This window comes from Puma concolor, chromosome D1, assembly GCF_028749965.1.
Source record: "Puma concolor isolate L17-30 chromosome D1, mPumCon1.1.hap2, whole genome shotgun sequence".
Taxonomy (NCBI): domain Eukaryota; kingdom Metazoa; phylum Chordata; class Mammalia; order Carnivora; family Felidae; genus Puma; species Puma concolor.
This window is the reverse complement of record NC_141676.1, coordinates 105327588-105347250: the sequence shown is the minus strand read 5'-3', so window position 1 is coordinate 105347250 and position 19663 is coordinate 105327588. Positions and strand designations below refer to the sequence as shown.

The following is a 19663-nucleotide window of genomic DNA, read 5'->3' as shown; positions in this document are numbered from 1 at the left end:
GAGTTCACAGTCTGGTCTCTGCAATGCCTCTGGCATCACCCTGTACTGTCCTCAGCTCAAACTCCAGCTCTTTAGCCATAGTTTCTTTGGGTTCCTTGACTACTGCATGCTCTAACTTGAAGTCCGTGACCACAGAGTGTGACCGAAGGGGCCCTGGGGCTCTGTGCCATTCTCCCTTGTTACATGATACTGAGGGTTCTTCCAAAAATAACATTCCAGGAGTCAGGTCCCAGCTTGTCTGATTTCTTGCAATGATGTCCTTCTTCCTTCCAGAAGAGAGAAGATGAAATTTGGAGCACGGACTGGAAAGGATCCTGTGGACACTTCAATGCCTCCTACTTATTATAATGAGAATGAAGTGAATGTTTCTTGAGAGCTTACCACGTGTCAGGTACCAGGCTAAGCACTTTATATGCGTGATTTATTTACTTCCCGCAAACCCTATGAAGTGCCATAGTCACCCCTATTTCATGAAAGAAAAACCTGAATCTCAAAGGGGTTATAGTAACTTGATTGAGGTCACAGAGTTGGTTACCAGCAGAACACAGATCTGAGCCTGTATCATTCTGGTTTCGAAGTTTAACCTTTGAATCACTTCATTATACTGAATAGCTAGACGGGCAGGCGGTGGGTATCTCACGTTTTACACGTGAATTGGGGAAATGTATGTTCAAACCATTACTGCTTTTGAAGGGTCTCAGGTAATTAAACTAAGGACCAACCTTGTCCCCAAACTCGAAATCTCAGCATCAAAGCAAACCGTCCAGAGCTCCAAAGACAGAGCTCAACAACTATTCCATTCCGCTTGTCTTCAGGTCTCTGGGTAGACCTGGACCAACATATGTGTCATGTTTCCTTGACAGCTCGCCCAGTACCTTTTTCTCTGTGTGTGTGTCTGACTGAAGCAGGTTCCGACCGGTCAATAACCCCCTACTTCCGTGCCCCGCGACAACTCTGAACAATTTTCAGCCAGAGCATAAAGTACTCATGGCTGAAGGTAATCAGAGAATGCAGGTTGAGGACGAAAGAGAGAAGGTGTGAAGCATCTTGCTGACCCGTTAACACTGCCAAACACTCTTGCTGGGCTCCCAGTAAGGGCGGCCCTGGAAGTAGGACATATCTTACCCTCTCACTCATACCACGATTTAAGTAAGTGGCTACCAAGGGCTCAGCATCCCTTTGGGTTATAACAGGTTCTGGAGAAGCAGGAGGCAGACCCTGCTTCAAGGAGCTCTCAGGCTAGCGGGGAAGACAAGAAATGCACAATCAAGGGGTGCCAGGGTGGCTCAGTCAGTTGAGCGTATGACTTCAGCTCAGATCATCATTTCACGGTTCATGAGTTCCAACCCCGAGTTGGGCTCTGTGCTGACAGCTCAGGGCCTGGAGCCTGCTTCGGATTGTGTCTCCCTCTCTCTCTGCCCCTCCCCTGCTCATGCTTTGTCTCTCTCTGTCCCTCAAAAAATAAATAATAAAAAGAAATTAAAAAAAGAAATGCACAATGGAACAATTAGCATTAAGCATTCGGACAGCAACATAAGAACAGAGCACAAGAGTTTTCCAAAGGCGGTAACTCCACTATTTCCTAACTCTGTGAACCTGAGTACATTTTGCTTAGCCTCTCTGAGCCTCAGGGGCCACATCTACAAAATTGAGATTGTAACAGCTACTTCAGTAGCTCGTTGTAAGGATCAGTAGGGATAGGGTGTGAGAAAGTGATTTACAAATACAAGAGATTACTATTGCCTCATGGGCTTTGAAAATTAAAAAGGAGTTCCAAATGCAAAGTATTACCATTGCTCCATAGGGGACAAGACAACTATTAAAAGGGCTTTAAAATGCACGCAGACTGTATGAATCCCTGCCTTGAATGCTCGTCCCTCTGGTGTCTGCAAAATGCACTCCCCCACATTCTTTTTTTTTTAATTTTTTTTCAACGTTTATTTATTTATTTGGGACAGAGAGAGACAGAGTATGAATGGGGGAGGGGCAGAGAGAGAGGGAGACACAGAATCAGAAACAGGCTCCAGGCTCTGAGCCATCAGCCCAGAGCCTGACGCTGGGCTCGAACTCACGGACCGCGAGATCGTGACCTGGCTGAAGTCAGATGCTTAACCGACTGCGCCACCCAGGAGCCCCATCCCCCCCCCCACATTCTTTAAGTCTTCCCTCAAGTATCACATTCACCGTGACATCCATCCTGATCACCCTATTTGGCCATGCAAACTTCCCTCTCCTCCAGACCCTTAACACGCCATATACCAGAGCCCTAATCAATTTATTTTTCTTTTCTCAAGTACTTATTGCCTTCTAACACACTCACTCATTTATTTTTTATATTTAGTGTGTATCATTTTTCTCCTCACACTAGAATATAAGTTCCAGGAGTGCAGGGATCTTTTTTCATTTTTTTTTTCATTAATGTATTTGCAACCAAGATGAGTGCCTAGTACACAGTAAGTGCTCAGTAATTTTGGTTCAGTGACAGAATGAAAAGTTGAAATCCATGTGGAATGGCAGCCACAGCAGAAGACATTCAGGAAAGAGTGAGTACAGGAAGACAAAACAGAAATCGACAGCTTGGTCTGGTAAGACGAGGGCTGAGAGGCCCATGACTGTATTGTGTGAACCACGAGGACTTTGAAATCTCAGAACAAAACCAGAGGTGCTCCTTGAAGGTCACTAGAGGCCGTTTGATTCCCATACAAGAATTCATCTTATACGTGGATAGTGAAGGGACTCCTGTGTCACTGCAGAAGAAAATTGTGAATAACTTCACAGAGAATAATTTCATTGTGTGTTATTAGCTTTCTACTATTATATAATAAATCATCCCCAAACTTGGCAACCTAACACAACAAAAACTGATTATCTGAATGAGTTTCTGTGGGTCAGGAATTCAGGCAGCTCTGTTCAGTGGTTCTGGCTCAGATCTCTCAGAAGGTTGCAATTAAGACCTTGGAAGTGGCCACAGTTATTTGAAGGCTTATCTGGAGAGAAAAGATCTACTTCCAAGATGGCTCATTCACATGGCTCTTGGTAGGAGACCTCAGGTCCTTGCCATGCAGAACATTCTATAGGGCTACTGGAGTGTCCTCATGACATGGCAGATAGTTTTCCCCAGGATGAGTGAGCCAAGAAAGAATAAGGTAGAAGTCATAATACCTATTATGACATATTCTCAGAAGTCACAATCTGCCATTTAGGCATTATCCTATTGGTATACAGGTCTTCCCTATTTAATGTAGACGGAGATTACATAAGAACATGAATACCAGAAAACAGGGAGTATTGAGGGTCATCTTGGAGGTTGACCACCATGGAATGTAACTAAGGAAGGATCCAGAATGTATGGAGGACTGCACAAATCTATGGAAAGCATTCATGACCTCCTACCACCTCCCTCTAGCTCACCAAAGAAGACTGGCCAGAAGGCAGACTTTGTGCCATCAGTCATCCAGAGCAATCCAGGCCTTCAGTTATATACACTCCCCAAGGAAAGACATGTATGGAAATATCATTGTTTCTTTAGGGGGCCTGACATCCTCTGCTTGGGACCCCAGATGCTAGTTCCTGCTTGTCAATACAATTCTCATATTGTTCCTGCCATAAATGAACATAAGAGCTGAGGAAGCTCAGAGTCCAAGAAGGAATGACTCCATGACCTGAGGAAGATGGCCAGGGAATGGAACACCCATGATGTCCTTGAAATCCTCTACCTGCCCTAAATAGTAAGCCTTTTTAATTGGCCAGAAATAGATGCATCAATTAGGAAAGACTCCTCTCCTGTGAAGGATTCACAGAAAAGGAAAAGAGCCAAAGAAAGGGAGTAACTTTCAGGATCAGAGAGTCCTAGGGCCAGAAGCTATTGAGTTACATCCCTTTCCCAGGCAGGACCATCCTTCATCCAAAACGTGGGTGACATCTGCCTCTGCCATTAATGACCCTCAAAAGATGGACACCATATATTTGTGGTAGCTTTGAGGATCTTAATGTGAGGTTCTTTGGGCTTCTCAACCAAGGGTAGAAGAAAGAAAAGTCTCCGTGTTCTTGTGCACCAGTATTTTCTCCTTATTTTTGATTTTCTATAATAAGTGGCCTTTGCCAGAGTGCACCATCCAACGTCACAGTACCAATCAAGAAGGCTCCAACCAAGTATAAACTGATGGGGTGCCAGAGGGGAGGTGGGTGGAGGGATGGACAGAATGGGTGAAGGGGAGTGGGAGGCACAGGCTTCCAGTAATGGAACAAATCAGTTGTGGGGACAAAGGGTACAGCACAGGCAATATGGTCAGTGGTATTGTAACAGTGTTGTCTGAAGACAGGTGACAGCTGCACTTGTGGCGAGTGCAGCATAACATATGGACCAGTGAGTGCAGCTCCTCTTGCTCAAGATGAGTAAAAACTTCTGGCAGGGGAGAGCCAGTGATTGTGGGGCAGGTAAGTGGAGAGTGTAAGAAAGAAACATAGGCTTGAATTTTGTGAAAGCTTTACAAATATGCTTAATTTCAGAGATGTAAAACCAGGTGCTCAGTGAGTGCAAAAGGAAAGCAGCTGAAAATGCCCCCCCCCAGTTCCTTTTTTTAATTTTTAATTTTCTTATTTAAAAAACTTCTTTTAATGTTTATTTTATTTTTGAGAGGGTGGGGGGGCATGAGTGGGGAAGGGCAAAGAGAGAGGGAGACACAGAATCTGAAGCAGGGTCCAGGCTCTGAGCTGTCAGCACAGAGCCTGATGTGGGGTTTGAACCCACGAACTGCAAGATCATGACCTGAACTGAAGTTGGAGGCTGCATCAACTGAGCCACCCAGGTGCCACTCTCCCCTTCCAGTTCCTTAATAATTACAATAACACTTATTACAATTAATGTTTATGGAGCGCTGTGCTTACTTTTGCCAGGGACTCTTCCCAATGTCTTATATCTACTGCCATAAGTAATCACAGCAACGCAACCATCTCAGCATGAACATCCCCACGTACAGATGAGAACCCCAGCTGACAGCAGTCAGCCAACTTGCCTAAGGTAACACAGCTAGTAAGTATTGCAGTTGGAATCCAAATTCTGGCAATCTCGCTCCAGAGCCCACAGGCTTAACCATGCTGTGTTTTAAGGGCTTAAGTAAGGGACCAAATGCTAAGCGGCATTCATAAAATTCATGGTGAGGTTCACCTACACAGGCTAGAAGTCTTCTAGCTTATTGGGAGGTGATCCCCATTATCTGGTCATTTCAGTAGAGCCTGGAGTGCTGTTGAATCTTAGGAATTCCACGGTAGCAGGCAGCATGTAAAAGTTCCTTTGTTTTGTCGGGGAAGAAACCAATGTGCAGACTAACTGCCCTGCCCAGGAACACCCAGGCCTCTTCGGCCTCTGTCCAGCAGAAGAGCACCGAGCAGTTAGTCCTTATGACAGAGCTCATGAGTTAATCCCGAGTCTGTGTAGGACCCCAGGCCATCCCACTCCTCCCCACTTGCCCTAAACTCAAGCTTAGTCTTGGAGATGTGACAAGTTTTCATCCCACATGGTGAGAAAACAACACCAAAGGCCAAAGGGAGGCAGCAGCCTGAGTTGTATCCTCTGGCAACAGTTTGGTGCGCCTCAAACAGATGAGCAATGATGGCATCCCAGTTTCAGCCTAGCTTCTCCAGGGAAGCCAGGCCTTCCATGAGTCCACACCTTCTCCTGCCCTCCCTTGAGTGAGAAGGCTCTGGTGTCTCTCCCTTTTTCTGCTCCTGCCCCCTCTCCTCTGCTCCCATTGCTTGCTGAGATTCATTCCCAGTGTACCTGACCCAAAGGAGCGAGACCCAGGCATAGAACAACTTCTTGGACGGTCCTCAACTTTAAAAATCCCAAGAACTTATTCTATCCACTCTTCTCCCTCTGCAACCTCCTCTTTTCCTGGTTTCCAATGCAAAGCTTGCTGTCACTTCAGTTTATCAAAGAAAGTGCCTTCTGGGGCGCCTGGGTGGCGCAGTCGGTTAAGCGTCCGACTTCAGCCAGGTCATGATCTCGCAGTCCGGGAGTTCGAGCCCCGCGTCAGGCTCTGGGCTGATGGCTCAGAGCCTGGAGCCTGTTTCCGATTCTGTGTCTCCCTCTCTCTCTGCCCCTCCCCCGTTCATGCTCTGTCTCTCTCTGTCCCAAAAATAAAAAATAAACGTTGAAAAAAAAATTAAAAAAAAAAAGAAAGTGCCTTCTTAGACCTATTTCCCCTTCCTTATTCTGTATGCCAATGACCATAGGTCAGAGAGGGCGATTACTTTAGCATCAAACAGTCTGGCCTTGAATCTGCACCCTGAACATTATTAGCCCTGTGATCTTGTGCAAGCAACTTATCTCTCTAAGCCCACGCTTCTTCCTCCATAAAAAGGGGGATCGTAACAGTGGCCAGAGTTGTTGCAAGATGAAGAGAAGAAATAAAAAACACATGTCAAATGCTCAGCACAGTACCTTGCACACAGCAAGTGCACAATAAACGTTAGCCATTAGGCTGATTGGGCCAGCAACGGAGGGATTGGCGAGCAGGACCACTGGTCAAAAGCAGCCCTTTTAAGGACGCTTGTGAGTAAGCCACTTTCCCAGACCAAGGGTTCCCGGGGAATTGCTAGTGATGCTGCTGCCTGGGGTAACAGGAAGGAGAGAAGGCAATTATACAGCGTGTAACAAAAATAATTTCATTTCTAATGCCTTTCCCCTGCTGAGCCACTTAGAATCCAAACAATGACAACAAGGCAGGGGTGGAAATGAGAAGGGCAGGCACGTTTTGAAGGAGCCTGGTGACAAATGGATGGGCCCCAGGACTCATTTTGACTCCCAGACATCTGCAGGGGCGTGTCCTTGGGGCTGTGGCTGCTGTTCTGGGCCGACCTACAGCGCCCTGGAAGGCCCGTCTGCCCAGGCTGGCTATGGGCCTATTGATGGACCCCTGGGGGCTGAGTCTGCCTGGATTCACTTATCATTCTCTGTCTGGGAACAGGCTGACATCACTCAGAGTGCTCCAGGGAAAGCCAGGGGTCCTCCCCCCTTCCCCTACCCATCACTGTAGACAGCAAAGAATTCCCCTGTCTCCTCCCGGAAAACATGAAAACCCCTGCAGGTGCCATGAGATTACAACAAATTGGGCAAACCACACTAAGCTGATGTCTAATACATACGTATTTAACATCAGCCTTTTCTGGGGGTCCCCGAAGAGTTTACTTCTTCTCGGTTTCCATCCCTGTACACCTCTCCACACTCTCTCAGATGCCCCTGCAGCCTCCAGGCCTCTGAATTTGGGACATTGCAGCACCATGGCCTCTTCCACCCAGGGGAGGGGGGAGTCCCCAGGTCCCAGTGCGTCATCTCTGGCTCCTCCCTGTACACTGGAGCCAGAGCCAGCAAGAGCCTCTGCTCCTCTGCAGAGAAACATTCCCATGTCTCCTAGGCAGAGAGGAGGCTGCACCCTCCCGGGGGGCATCCCAGCTGCCAAGGGTGTTGGTTTAACCCATTTATCAGATTGAGGTGAAAAGGACAAGAAGAGGGGAAATGTACAGTCCAGAAGGGCAAGTTGTGCTCCTTTCTTTGGACCCAAATGGGAACAAACCAAGTGGTGAATCTTGTAGTTTTACTCCTCCACCCACATGCACTGACACTATAATCAAGCTATTTTCCACACCTATGCATTTAAATAATATGATTCTATTGTTTAAAAAAAATAAGAAAGAAATCTTCAATGACAATGGTGGTAGGGACAGTTGAGAGGCAGGGATGTATTCATGTTGGATTCTAGCACTATTAGTGTAATTTAAAAGGCTGCAGATAATATCACCCAGCGCTGGCAAATCAGCAAACTGCAAACCCTTGGTGGTTCCATGTAGTATCCTGGAGAGCTGGAGATGCTGGAGCTTGTACAGAACCCCAGAGCCAAATCTTGGAGTCCTCTCAGGGTCATGAGAGTCCCTACTGGGGGTGAGAGAGGGGAATGAGGTGCTGGGATTCAGCTGAGAGAGAAGCTATATACACGGAAGGGTACCTACCGAGGATCCGAACCACATTGTGCCATCTCCTGCTGCCTGTGGCTTCCAAGTACCTCCTAGATGCAGGATGCTCTCCTGCTAAGCAAGGCTCCTAGCAGAATGGAGAAGTTTGGTTACCAAGCCCAGTCCTGGTGGCTTGGAACTAGAAAGCTTATGCCACTCCTTCTGGGAGCACTTTGGTAATTGGAGACAGCCCACCATAGTTCTGGACTAAGAGAAAAGCTACCCTGTTTAGGGGTCAAGAGCAGCCAGGATGACCTCTGAGGAGCCCAAATAACCTAAGGGTTTAAAGTCCTGGTAACTATGTCCTTGCAGAAATCGGACTGAGTAGGCAGCCATGCTAAGATATTTTCAAGACCTCAAATCTCAGGTTACTGTGACAACCCGACTCTGGGAGATATGGCTTGGGATTCTGACATTATAAAACCTCAGTGTTGATTCTCCCCTCCTTTACCAGTGGCTAAAACACCTTCACTGCTGGAGATTCATAGGAAGGGAGAAATGGGATTTGGCAGGTCAGAAAATATGAGTCAGTAGAAGGGGCAGCATTGGCTCAAGGAAGTCTCATTATCCTTAACCCCCACCCCACCCCACCCCACCCCACCCCACCCCACACAAACTGTGTTATTTTCACAGCCATGCTACTTCCTCGACACCAATATTTGACTTTCACTTGCAGGGAAGATGAATACAGCTCTTTCCAGGCCAAGTCCACATGACTTTCCCCTTACACATGTTTACCCACAGAACAGGGACGTCAGACCAGTCTAGCTTCATCAATCCCAGGTGAATATGAGGCCAAAAAAAATTTTTTATGAGATTATGAGCTCCCTTTGTTTCCCCTGGTAGGAGGAGGAACAGAGGGTTCCTCTCAAGTTCAAATTCCCCTACATCATTGCATGTTCTAGACAGAAATAATCCAACCTTTCAGGTGAAGGTAGAAAATGGACTAGCCCACAAGCATCTCTACTGGCCTTATTCACCCCTACAAGCCTGCTAGCTTATAGAGCACAAGAACCAAATCAATAGAGCCAATATGTCACTGCCAGCAGGGCACGAGTGGCTACCAGCCTTGGGGAACATGACGTGCTACTAAGCTGAACTAATCACTCCTTGGCATTTCAGGAGCAGTTGGGTTAGCAGACCACAGCACATGCATAATGAAAGACAATAATTCCTCCAGAAGGGGAGAGTAAGAACAACATAATGAGTTGGCCCTTAGAAGAGGGCAGTTACTATTTACACAGGTCAACCTAAAGCCATATCAGTGATTTTTAGAGGCCAAAAATCTGTTTTAGAAAGAAAAACCCAGAGGATTTGGCAGAGAGGAGATTGGGCTGCATCCTTCATTTCAGCAAAAGGATTGAATCTGGGGGATGGACCCTCCATCAGCAGTGTCACCCATGAAGAATTTAACATGATAAACTGAAGAAGGCAGAGAGGTCAATTAAAGACCTAATCATGCTCCCTCTAGCCAAAGAAGTATGAACTTTTACGAGAGATGATTTATTAACCTGCGTACATATGAATCACCCAGAAATATTGTTAAAATATACATTCTTGGGTCTCAGCTTGAGATTCTCATTCAGCAGCCCTTCAGAGAAGAACAAAAAAAAAAAAATCCATTTTTAACTAGGTTTCCAGGTGATTCAGAGGCAGGGAGTTCATTAAAACAGAACAACCATTGGAGAAATGCTGCCCCAGACCTCTACAACAAATCAGAATCTCCCATTTTCCAAGCACCCTTCATCCCCAGGGTGTGCAAAGAAGGTAGAAGGAACTCAAAGTGTTCTCCAAGAGACCAAGGCTAGGGTTATCATGGCTCTGATCTTTGTGTAACCCTCTCAGATATCTTCCCTACCCGATGTCTGATTTCAGAGGTGGCATCCTTTCCACTCACCCCCCTCAGATATGCCAGGAATCTTGAACACTAAGCAAAGAAGTCAAAGGCAGGGGGCTGGGACCCAGAAAACCAGCCCACTAGTTCTCTTGCAATTGGTCACATTCACCAAGGCCTCTCTCTCTCTGCCCACCCTCATCAAACACAGCACCAACAGAGAGAAACATGAGAAGAATGATTTCTTTTTCAAGTGGTCCTAATGCTGCAGGATGAATCAGGGGTAAGCAGAATATTTGCATGGTGGGGGGCGGGGGGGAAGGGTAAGAATCACTGATCACCTAGTTCCTGGGAAAGAGTGAGGATTAATCTGAAAGGTTTACATCCTGGTCAAAATCCAGAAATGATTGGATCTGCAGAAAGAACTGGAGAGAGATCCACTAAGTGCCTTGTACCTCACCAGCTTCGGGAGCCCCCAGCACATAAAGTAGCGGGGTGCCAGGTGGGGAAACTTCACTCGCCCAAACAGCTTCCCTGTGGCTGAGAGCAAGGGCCTGTCCCTACGGAGCTGCGGTGCTGTGACCTGCATCCATGGCGAAGCCTGTTGTGTAGACGCACACGCACCCTCTTACCTCTGCTCTTCAAGAGGAACCACTCACAGGCTGCCCGCGCAGACAGCGTTGGGGACCTGCTCTGTCTGGCTCTTAGAGCTGCCTCTTGTCTCCGCACACAGCTCTGTCGAGGTTCTTGGTCCATTCCAGAGTCGAACAGTCACCCTTCACTACTGCCCCAACCGTCACCCCCATTCCCAGGTCGAGATGATTCTGAAAGCTCAGCCTCCCTCCTTGACTGGATCTCAAACGGAGAGATGGCGAAGAACGTAAATTCAGAACCAAGGACAGCGGCACAACCGGTGGTGGGAGAGGAGGGGCAGAACCGGCCTTGGCTTCTGTCCTTAGAAACTGAAAAGTCTCAGGTCGCGCAAATCCAGACTTGCCAAGAATACCCTTCTCTCTCCCTGGAGGTCAGAAACTCTGGCCGCGCGCCCTGGGGTCCCGGACTTGGGTGCGGGGCAGAAAGTGCCGTCCCGAGATCGTCGGGAGCCGGCCGCCCTGCGAAGCTCCGGCTCGACAAGGGTGGCTCACCGCACTCCGCGGGAGGCTGCCCCCGCACCGCCCACTAATGACAGGAGCGAGGATTCCCGCCCGGGCCGTGCACGGGATGCCGAGAGGGAGTCAGAGGGGATGACAGCCGCTGTGTTCCTGTCCCCCCTGGGCTAGCAGCCCGATGGAGAGTCGGTGGAGAGCCTGCCCGCAGTCGGGTCGGTCCCAGGCAGACGGCGCCAGAGTGGCCTGACAAACTTCTAGTCCCAGTCGCGCCGCCCTCCGAGCGCCCCCTTCCTCTCCCTGCGACCCGCCTCGGCCCCCGGCCGCCCGTCGCTCCAGCGTGCGCGCGCTTACCTTCAAGCCATAGGGCGCCCGGGGGCAGAGACGGCGCCGGCTGCTCGAGGCTTCCGGCTCCCGCCGCATCCAAGCGCGGCCGCCCCTCCGGCAGCCGTCCGGGCCGCCGCTCTCCTCGGCGGGTCCCTGGCTCCCGGCCCCGCCGCGCCGTTCAGAGCCCCGGCGGGCAGCCGCTTGGCCGGCTCCGGCCCGCGGGGAGCAGTGGACCGGCCGCGGCGGGGCGGGGCGGGGCCGGGCGCGGGCGGGCGTGCAGCACAGGGACAAGGCGCGGAGGCGGCGCGGTGCGCGCGGGAGGCGGCCGGTTCCGGCACTGAGACTGGACAGCTTCACGGCGCGGGAGCACCGGAGCGCGGGAGGGAGGCGGGGGGCGGGGCCGCCCTGGCCCACGGGGCGCCCCTGGGCCCCGCCCCTGGGCCAGGCCCCGCCCCGCCACTCTGCGCGCGTTTGTGCGGACTCAGTGCGACCCAGCCTGCTGTGAGCAGCGAGCCGGCAGAGGTTGCAGTCAGCCCTGGCTTTGGTGCAGGTGGTTGCTGAGGCGGGAACTGAGCGATCGACTGCCCATTGCGGTCTCCCCATACCCCCAAAGTGAATGATACCCTGTATATTCAGGGCCGCCGGTGACCAGGCATCTTCAGTGTCTGCTTATTTCCCTCTGAGAAGTCAGAGGATCAAGGTTGGAGGAGGCACAGCCCATCCAGGGAGTCGCGTAAGGAGAAGCCGTCCAGGTTCCGTTTACAGACCTCTGGTCTTGGAAGCCCTGTAGTCAGTTCTGTTGCTTGACCCTTTCAGGGGAAAGCCTGCTTGGAGTTGACCTGAAGAGGAAATTCAAAAGGGGGCCTCCGGGTTCCGCTTGCCCTTGAATACAAACAGAGGTGGAGTCTTCAGCAATTAAGTGTTTGTCCTCCCGTTTGCCAGGCTCTGTGTCAGATTCCAGGGTCTCCAAGAGTAATCAAACCTGGCCACGGTTGTCACATCCTGCCAGTGCAGTGGAGACCTCTAGGAAACACCTGTAACATAGCATAGCACTACAGCACCGGTGGCTTAACCAGGTGCGTGGAACACAAACAAGGGAGACTTCATAGGGACTGGCACTGAAGAAGCAATACCCGTTCCAGCCAGGGAGAAGGCCACACAGCACGCCACAGGAGGAACAGCATGGGTACAGAACTGACTGTGCATAGCATAGAGTCCATTGCTGCTGGAGCCAAGGCACTCTGGGCACACAAAGATTAAGTCTGTATGCCTCCAATGACCCACATGATCGCAGAAGGACCTGAGCACTCATCTAACCCCCCCCCACCCCCACCTACATCACTCTAGGAGGAACTGAGTGAGGCTCAATGAATTGGAGTGCCCTTGCAGATTCCACCACAGAGAACCAGGGCTGGGCCAGTCCCCCACCTGAGAGGTGCACACCAGCACGTTTCTCAAATACAGCCATCTCTGGAGGTAACTGGGGAAGGGGAGAGGCTATAAGTGGGTGCATGGCACCTCCTCCCCTGCTCCCTGCCTTTGGCATTGGCACTACCTTGCGCATCTGGTCTGGCCCCCATCCCTTTACAGTCTTCATAGGGAGATAGTCTAGCCATCAGGAATCCCCACATTTTGCTATATTTGCTTTTAAAGCAACGAGACATTGCAGATATTGTTGAAATCTCAGTGTTCCCCCTGGTCTACCCCTAGGCCATTCTTTCCAAGGTTTAATCCACTTAAGGAAGGACTTGGTGCCTTCCAGCTCAGCACCTCTATTGGTCCAGGGATAGAGCCGCCCAGTGCATAGCCACCCCTCTCCTGACTAGTCAGGGGACCTAGACTGGTGTCCTGCCTCTGTCACATACCAGTTGTGTGACTTTGGCTATGTAGTTTGCTATCTCTGAGCCTCAGTTTCTCCATCTTTAAAGTGGGGCTACGAATACCGTTCTCTGTGGGCAGCATCGAGGATAATAGATGAGGAAGTATGAGACAAACTGTAATATGGATACCCCCTGGCTGTTCTGCGGTGGAGAGGATAGCCTCGCTCACTCAGGAGGCAGAAGGGGAGCAACATGACCACCACGGGGAGCACCAACCCAAGGGCCCCGTAGCGCTGTGCTGCCACTTTTACCCCAATCTTGCATGGCTGAGTGGATTTCATGCTGGCTGTGAGTGACACGGATGGATCTTTTAGTTTTCAATTAGCAAACGGCTCGCTCTTTAAACAAGCGGCACAGCAAACAGATGCACTGAGTGATTTATGACAGCGAACATCTGCGGCCAAGCGGCAGGCAGCTTACTGTGTGCCCCTGCCTCCCAGGCTGCCAGGGCCCTCTGGAGGTCATCGCGAGCCTCCCCTGCCTCCGGGCAGAACTGTACCCGGCCCAAGTAGGCCAGGCAGGGTGGCCCTTTTCCTTAAAGCTTTCCTGGAAAGGGGGACACAAGAGCCTTTTTGACTTTCCCATCTATATGTCCCAGAGCCTCAGAGTCAGGAAGTTCTTTTTGATGTGCTACGTAAACCTTTATTTGTACCTCTTTATTGTTGAAAGTGGTAAGCAAATGGTTACTAACGGGTGTTAGCGGAGAAGATGGTGGAGGTTTTGTTGGCCCACGGTAATGAGGAAACAAAGGACCCAGCCGACAGAGAATGAGGAAAATCTAGAACTTTCTCCTGTGCCCCAGGAGCTACCTCTGAGGTAGAGAATGAGGCATGGCTAGAACTTAGAAGGAGAGTCCCTTACTGGTCTCTGTCAAACTCTGATGTACCCACAGACTGTCACAGCCCCTCTTCTGAAAACTATTGCACAGAAAATAAAGGAAATGCCGTCATGGGACTGGGAGGGGGGAAGGGGGTCAGGAGCAAAGCAGAATTGGAGTCACATGGGACTTCGCTCATGTCCAAACACCCAAACCTTGGGAACGTTCTGTGTATCTCTGAGCTTCAGGGTCCTCAGCTGTAAAATGGGGATAGGGATCTGTATTGCAGGGTTATCATGAAGTTTAAGTAGGAATAACAACCAATTCACACTGGGGCTTGATACATTTTCCCATTTTCTCCTCTTACAGAAAACTTCAGCTAGAGAAACACCGGAGGAAATGCAGACACCCAGTGTTCCAATTCTAGATTTCTTAACCTATTTCACAGATGAAAACTGAGCCCTGTTTCAAGTTCCTATAATTTTTTCTTCTCTCATCCTCCCCTCTTTGGTTCATGTAGATCCTAGTCCATTTGCAAATGACTCTGAGGACAATAAGGTGGCAGTCCTCTGGGTCAGAGGGGGTGTGGGGCAAAAAGAAAATAAACACATCCTTTTTATACTTTATTATTTCTCTCGAAGTGCTGAAAGCCTTAGAGAGGTGCAGAAGTCTTGGTCACTGATATTGGTGAGAGAGCCATAGTCCCATATCAGTGTGATCTAGTGAAGGGAGGTCAGGGTATCTGAGGAAGGGGTGAAGAAGGAGACAATCCTTTTATTTTCTTTATAATTTTATTTATTTATTTATTTATTTATTTATTTATTTATTTATTTATTCATTGAGAGACAGAGAGATAGAGCACAAGCAGAGAGGAGTAGAGAGAGAAACAGAGAGAGAGAGAGAGAGAGAGAGAATCCCAAGCAGGTTCCACACTCAGTGCGGAACTTGATCCCATGGGGCTTGATCCCATGACCCTGGGATGGTGACCTGAGCTGAAGTCAAGACCCAGAGGCTTAACTGACTGAGCCACCCAGGCACCCCAGGAGATGACCCTTTTAAAAAGACGGGGGGGGCGCCTGGGTGGCGCAGTCGGTTAAGCATCCAACTTCAGCCAGGTCACGATCTCGCGCTCCGTGAGTTCGAGCCCCGCGTCAGGCTCTGGGCTGATGGCTCAGAGCCTGGAGCCTGTTTCCGATTCTGTGTCTCCCTCTCTCTCTGCCCCTCCCCCGTTCATGCTCTGTCTCTCTCTGTCCCAAAAATAAATAAAACGTTGAAAAATAAATAAATAAATAAATAAATAAAAAGACAGGGGTTCAGGGTACTCTCTCTGACCATGGCAGGAGAGCAGAGGGAATTACTCAAGAGTGTTGACATCTGTGTGTGTATTCACCCTCAGAGGATGATCTCCTCACTTGAAGACTGTACGGGGCTTTTCCACATCCACGTAAAATGGACGCTCATAGATATTCTTTGCCTCCTCCTATTTTGGAGCAGTAAAGAATACAGGTGCAACCCTGTTTAAGAAAGCCTATTGTATATGGGGCACCCAAGTGGCTCAGTCAGTTAAGTGGCCAACTTTGGCTCGGGTCATGATCTCATGGTTCATGAGTTCGAGCCCCATGTCGGGCTCTGGGTTAACAGCCTAGAACCTGGGGCCTGCTTCAGATTCTGTGTCTCCCTCACTCTCTGCCCCTACCCCCGCTGGGTCTCTGTCTCACTCACTCTCAATCTCAAAAGTAAATAAACATTAAAAAATAATTTTGGGGCGCCTGGGTGGCGCAGTCGGTTGGGCGTCCGACTTCAGCCAGGTCACGATCTCGCGGTCCGTGAGTTCGAGCCCCGCGTCGGGCTCTGGGCTGATGGCTCACAGCCTGGAGCCTGTTTCAGATTCTGTGTCTCCCTCTCTCTCTGCCCCTCTCCCGTTCACGCTCTGTCTCTCTCTGTCCCAAAAATAAATAAACGTTGAAAAAAAAAATTAAAAAAAAAAATAATTTAAAAAAAAGCAAGCCTATTGTATAATTCTTCAGAATTACAAAACAGATAAATTAGAGTGTAAATATCCATCTTCTAAATGTATTTAATTGCTTGTTGGGAAGAGGTCATAAATACACACTTATTCGTACACCCATATTCATCATAGCATTATTCACAGGGGGCAAAAGATACAGCAACCCAAGTGTCCACTGAATGGGGAATTGGATAACGAAAACGTGGCCTGGACTTACAAGCCTGGCTACAAAGTGCAGGTTTTCAGCACTTGGAGAGAAAAAGGTGGAAAAAGTGTGTGTTGATTCTCTTTTTGCCCCACCCCTCCTCTGACTCAGGGGGATTGCCACCTCATTGTTCTCAGAGGCATTGCAAATGGAGTAAGAACAACCCTGGCACAGGCTACAAGAACATGAAACTTGAGGGCATTAGGCTAAGTAAAACAACCCAGTCCACTTATATAAGGTTCCTAAAGAAGTCAGAGTGGAAAGGTGGTTGCCAGGGGCTGGAAGGAAAGGTGAATAGGGAGTTTGTGTTTAAGAAGTAGAGAATTTCAGACTGGGGAGGTGAAACAGTTCTGTGGATGGATGCTTGCACAACAATGGATGCACGTAATGTCACTAACCTACACACACTACACTACATAAGGATTAAGATGGTCAATTATTTGATGTATATTTTACTACAATACAAAATCTAGAAACCTTGTGTTTCGGTAGCTACTGCAGTTGCTATATGTGTGAAAACAAAATCAAACGTCTTGGAAATTACCAGGTAGATTGGTGGGAAAGTGATGGAACTTAGGAAACAATCCATCCATGTGTCACTTCTGAAGTTGTATAGGGGTAACACGATCAGTATTGCCTCCGATTTCTTCAGCCTTTTCTGTAGATATTTCTCATCAGCAGTCTCATTTACCTTCCAATAACCTTGTGATGTTGAGAATATCATTAATTTTGGAGACCCCCAGAGAGTGTCATTAAAGCCTCTTCCCTTCCAGAAGATGGGAGCAGACAATGAAATCAGGATGATAGTTTTCCAGTAGTTTGCAAATGCAAGGGCCATGCTACTGCTCGGGTTTTGAGTGGAGTTGTGCAGTCCAGAGAAAGCTCTGGATAGTGAAGAAAAACTCAATCCAAGCTTTCTGCATTGAGAGTGAGCAAATCAGGAGCCGAGGTATTTTTAGTCTCTAAGCCAACCAGCAGCATCTGGGACTCTCTTGCTCACAGCCCACTCCTCTGCATATGTTCGCTGTGGCTGAGGACTGTACCCAGCTGCTCGTGCCCTCCCTGCTCCTGATACAGTTAGGGTACCAGGCGGGGAGCGTGGATGTAAGAAACAAACAACTCGGGCAGTTTAAGCAGAAAAGGAGTTCATCGAAAATACTATAATAGCTCACAGAATCACGGGGGAGATGAGAGAACCAGGCGTGTAAAGCAGGTGGGAACAAAAGAGCTAGATGCTGTTAGGTCTTTAGCTGAAATCAAGCCCACACAGCAGTACAGTGAGAACTCTGTTATTGCAGGTAAACACAGGGCACCAGATGGCATAGCCACCACTACGGGCCTCAGACACCGGCATCCCCCTGGCACTCTGTTACACTGCTTCTGGAAACTGAAAGTTGTGGCAGCTTGTGCAGCCTCTAGAATGGATGCTCCACTCACTCTCCCTGCTTCTCTGAGTCACCAGCTCTTGAGTCAAAATCTGAGGCATCTGCTTGTCATTGAGCTGACCAAGAACCACACAATGAGAGTGTGTGGTTGAAGAGTTCTCTAGCTTAGGAAAGGGCAAAGCCTTGCAGAGCCAAAAGGCAATAATCCCCACATCCCAGATGTGAAGGAAAAAAGAAATCAGAGTCCTGTCCATCCCACATTCTGAATGCCACCCAAATCTGTCCACTTGCTGCCACCATTCTGATCCAGGTCACCATCATCATCTCAGGCAGATTATGACCAAAGCCTTTTCCCGGCCTCCCACCTTCAGCCCATTTTTCACAATGCACAAAGAAGCTGTTTCTAACACATAGATCTGATTGTGTCACTCCTGCTTAAGACCCCTCAAAGCCTTCCCGTCATCTCTGAGATGAATTCTAATTCTGTTAGAGTGCATTAGAAGTCTGCCATATCTGTCCCTTGCCTCTGTCCAGCCTCATCTCTGCTAGCATCCCCTCTGAAGTCTATGAGCAATGAATGAATAAATGAGTTTTGGAGAGGGTCACAGAGATTATCTGCTTCAGAGTTTCCCAAATGTCAGTCCTTGAATTGGATACCATAGAAAACACCTGGGAAACAGAAAAATATAGATTTGATCTACTAGGTCAGAACTCAGGAGGCAGGGGTTAGGGTTCTGTATTTCTAAACCGCCAACCAGTAGTTCTGAGCACCAGCTGGGTGGCGAGGCACTCATCTAATCAATACCCCTCATTTTACATACGTGGGAGCCGAGGCCCAGAGAGGTTAAATACTAGCGACATAGCAAGCAAGTTTGCTGTTGTAATGGAACAAGCCTTTGAACACAGTTAACCTGACACATTAAGTGTTATATATATCATTATTGTGCCGCGTGATAATTAGGCATAAATAGTGGGTAAGTTTTTCAGAGGGAGGACTATTATTACAGTGATAGAAACCAAGTATTTGGGGGCCCACCTGGGGGGAGGGAAAGGGGCTATTGGGAAAGACTGGGGTGCCTCTCTGAGGTCTCATAGAAGGTCCCCAAGTCTGTCACCTGGGCTCTGGCAGATCTGATGGCAGGTGGATCTGCCCAAAGATTTGGAAAGCCAGGGGAGAGCTGGGTTGCTGGGAAGTGATTCAAGGCAAGCCCTTAGATAAGGCTGGAGAAAGATGAAATGGCCCCTTCCCCTTCTTCCAGAGAAGGAGGCATCACGGGAAGAGGGAAGAGAAACAACCGTAGACCTCAGTCCTTCGGCTGCAGGACCAAACTGAGGGATGGATTTGAAGAAACCCCTTTCGCTGCTTACTTTCAAGCAGAGGCATCTTCCTCACACATTGGAATTGCCCATTAGACACACGTTCCACATTCATGTCCAAGGCCATGACCACACTGCTCCCTGACCCACAGACCTGCGCTGCCCCCTCACCGCTCTTTCCAGGCCCAGCTCAACTATCTGTGTTCTGGTCTGTCACCCAACTCTCTCTTTCTCTGCCTCTGTCTCTGTGCTCTGTCTCCCTCCTGGTAACTGCCCCCTCCCTTGGCACCTTCAGTCCCTCCAAGTGGTAATGGAGTCCCATTATCACTAGTTCTGAGAGGCTGCATTATCCTCCCTGGTTTCTCTAGCCCTACCTCCATTTTTGTAACAGTCTCCTTTCCTAAACTCTTCTCAAATTAACCCATTCGAGTGTGTAGCCTGTCTCCTGCTGAGACTCAGCCTGGAGGAGCACCCAAAGTACAAATCCAGGTTTCAGGGCAGGGGCTGTGGAGAGCAAGATGGGACAGGTGAACCCAGTCATAGTTAGGAGTGAGAACCAAGGGAAGACCCCTCCGCCCCCTGCCCCGCCAGAAGACCATACAACGCTACACGGGTTGGAGTGCTCGGGACACGAAAAAGCAGTTCAAACTGATTCAAGTGGATAGCTTCAAGGCAGTGGAGGAATTTGGCTCCATTTTTGGCTATCCACCATCTAATCCTGCTTCCCCTTTAAGAGAATCTCCCATGTGACCACCAACCAACCGTGGGTCTCAC

General features: G+C 49.1%; 1 protein-coding gene and 2 long non-coding RNA genes across 5 annotated transcripts in view; 1 reads left to right on the top strand and 2 right to left on the bottom strand.

Moving 5' to 3' along the window:
• The window catches only part of DRD2 (dopamine receptor D2), a 65381-nt gene extending 53958 nt beyond the window's left edge, over positions 1 to 11423 (bottom strand). For all 3 annotated transcript variants that reach the window (XM_086679081.1, XM_025927967.2, XM_025927966.2), the window contains exon 1: positions 11305 to 11423. The gene's annotated coding sequence lies outside the window, so the exon portion shown is untranslated. The remainder of the gene's footprint in view (positions 1 to 11304) is intronic.
• LOC147576967 (uncharacterized) lies at positions 3232 to 14843 on the top strand. Its single transcript, XR_015241347.1, has 3 exons — positions 3232 to 3728; positions 4897 to 5020; positions 14344 to 14843. It is a non-coding gene; the product is annotated as an uncharacterized LOC147576967 (long non-coding RNA).
• LOC147576966 (uncharacterized) overlaps positions 14585 to 19663 on the bottom strand; it is a 68017-nt gene continuing 62938 nt past the window's right edge. The window contains exon 3 of the long non-coding RNA XR_015241348.1: positions 14585 to 14716. This is a non-coding gene — a long non-coding RNA (uncharacterized LOC147576966). The remainder of the gene's footprint in view (positions 14717 to 19663) is intronic.